The sequence below is a fragment of the Buceros rhinoceros genome, unplaced genomic scaffold (genome assembly GCF_000710305.1).
Source record: "Buceros rhinoceros silvestris isolate BGI_N320 unplaced genomic scaffold, ASM71030v1 scaffold35206, whole genome shotgun sequence".
Taxonomy (NCBI): domain Eukaryota; kingdom Metazoa; phylum Chordata; class Aves; order Bucerotiformes; family Bucerotidae; genus Buceros; species Buceros rhinoceros.
Window position 1 is genome coordinate 17,776 of NW_010419952.1, and position 2,977 is coordinate 20,752.

Genomic DNA, 2,977 nt, shown 5'->3' on the forward strand with positions numbered 1-2,977 from the left:
AAGAGAGTTTCTGTGTTTGTTTTGCTTTTTGGTTTTACACGATCCTGAAACAAATTAAATGAGTACATATTAATAAACACCATCTCTCTTGTTAAGGTTACCAACCAGAGGTTTATCACAAGGATCAATCTACCTTACTACTCTATTGTATTTTTAAATAGCAGACAAACATCATCAAATATATCCTACCCTAATGTTCAGCTGAACAATGTAAATATGAAATTCTAGGCTCAGAGCATGTAAAGTCATGGCAGAAGTGAAAGAAGTTGGGTTTGCACAAAGTGAAGCTGCTGAACTGCAGCTTGGTTTTGAGTATCGATATGCTTTATTTTCAGCTGTTGACAGAACTGGTATTTCTGATACAGTCTTTAATTTCTGTGGCATTTACGTTGATAGTTAAACGTAATATCCCCATCTCAAGAGAAATGAAAATAAGTCCCTTTGCAGAGGGATGTTAATGTCCAGCCTCCAGTGGGACAGCCAGCAAGGAAAATGTTTCCATTCCGCTGGTGGAGGGAAATAATTTGGCCCCTTTACACAGCACTTGTGAAGCAGTATTCAAATTCTCTGAACAGTCTTGATTCTCCCAGTACAGAAGAGATATCAATAAAACAGAGCAAGTTTATCAATAAGGGCCACTGAGATGCTTTGGGTGCTGAAGCACATGCCATACGCTAAGGGCACTGTGTTTGTTTAGTCTCAAGAAAACAGTGTTAAACATATTTCAGTTTTTCAATTTGCAATCTATCCCTGCATATAGACAACTTTGTGTCATATCACAACAATGTTCTTTTCTCACAGAGACAATCTTTGGTTCTGGTACTCCAAGGATCAGAAAATAAAATTCAGACTGTAAGCATGTTACAACAGAGGGTATTGTTCTGTTGCAAGAATATAAAATAACTAGCAGGCTAGTTTTAGTCATAAGCGATCAAGAAGTTGCATAGACAGGTGGCTGCCAGAGACAGCAAGGTCACCATTGTCTACTTTATAATAGAAGAAACAGCTGATTATTGCTTATTTTATCACAGGAGAGGGTCAAGGCATAAAAGTCACTGTTCTGGGGTTGGCAGCCTTTCCTTTGACTTCAGTCACTTTGCTCTCAAGGAATATTCCAAACTTTTAATCTCAATCCTGCCAAACTTTCAGGAGGTTCCTAACTCCCCAACTTATCTACCCAGAGATCCCACTGACCTACTGCAGGCTATTTTCTCTGCTACCACCAACCAACCTGGAACTGCTCTGAACTGCTCTTTTGACATGTCACCATGGGAAACTCTGCTCCCACTCAACAGCCTTTTCACCCTTGTCACTCCCACCTCTGAACCCGGGGGCTGAATTTTAGTACACTCAAGGGCAAGGTCACAGCTCTGACATTACTCTTGAAATGAGAAATTTTGCCTGTGCTACTGAGAAACACTGAGCTGATTCTAGTCTTTCATGAGTATTTCAGGGGATACCTTAAGGACATGGGCAACATTGAAAAATCCAGTTGTCACCGGGTTCACTTGTCACCTTGTGAGGCACACAAAGGTATTTAGATTGCTACATTCACACTGCTTGCTTAAATATTCACAAAGTTGCACATTCTAGGGACGCTTGTGACACTTTCTCATCTACAAAAATGCCTGTGAAGCTCAAATTTACTTGTACGCAAACTGGAAGATTTGAAGAATATCAGAGCCAGTCTGTGATTTGTACTGGAACAAATCTTGTGAACAAGTGTGTTGCAGTTAGCTGTTAAAAGTAAAATTCTTGAGACACACCATACTTTGCACTCAAAGTTAACAACTCCTCTAAAACTCTATTGGATAACGGCAGTCTATGGAAAAATATTGTAAAGTACAAGGCTGTAGCATCCTCTCATGTCTGAAACTAGCAGATAAGGGTATAATGTATGTTAAAGGATATGCAAAGCTGTAGCACTGGAATTTTTGCCTCAGATATCAAAATAAATAGGTTTTTTATGTCTGACTCCTCACAATGAGTAATTGTGAAATGTCCAGTGAAAAATCATACTACGAACTAAGAAAGAAACAAAGGTTGCAAGCAGTTTGGACAGTAGCAATTAATAATATCTGGGCAGCTAGCTTGCTTCGAACTGGTGCTGAACCTTTTAAAATAAACAATTTTTGCCCTCAGCAGCAATGTTCTCTTAGTGCAAAAACTTCATTAACTGTGTAGGAAGTACTAAAAAAAACCCCAACCTACTTGTACAACAAGTCTCAAAGCCTTTCCCTTGTTTTCATTTTAGGACGCCTAAATTTTCTGATCTTAACTTTACAGAAGCCTAATCACTTTTGTACCACAACTTGACACTGCAGGTGTTTGCCAGTTTCGACCAGGTCATGCATGGGATTCAGTTAGGTGAATGGTTCAACAGTATGCGAAACTAAAATTTGCAAACTAGCACCGAGGCTACTTTACTGCAAGGTCCTTTCAAAGACTGGGAGAGTTTCCAAGGAGGGTGGTCTGTTGGATAAATCCAAGTTGGGAAATAGCCAAGCTCTTTAGGAGGATGAAGGGAATGGAGAGCCAGGGAAACATTAAAGGGTCATGAAGGCAGGGGAGATAAGGGTTATTGGTGGGTCACAAGAAGGGAGCATCAGTAAGTTCAGCCACATTTTGGGGAACTTCTGAACTTTGAAAGGTCTTATTTATGTCTTACTTACTGTCAGAACGACACTTTCTACTACCTGAGAGGATTCTTAAAGCAACAGTGGACATTGAACTGCCTGCCACACGAAAAATGTTAGGTGACTGAATCTGTTACCATTAAGAATGGATGAGTCAATAAAAGATGCTATAAACAACCTATTAACAATATAACCTATTGTTGGATTTCCAAGCTTGCTATTGTAAATACTTCATATGAGAATTAGGCTTCCTCGTGGGGATTACACCATTTGGTCTACATTTATTCCTGCCAAGTGGACCGTTATTATTTGGAAACTTCCTGTAACTTCAGTGTGAAACG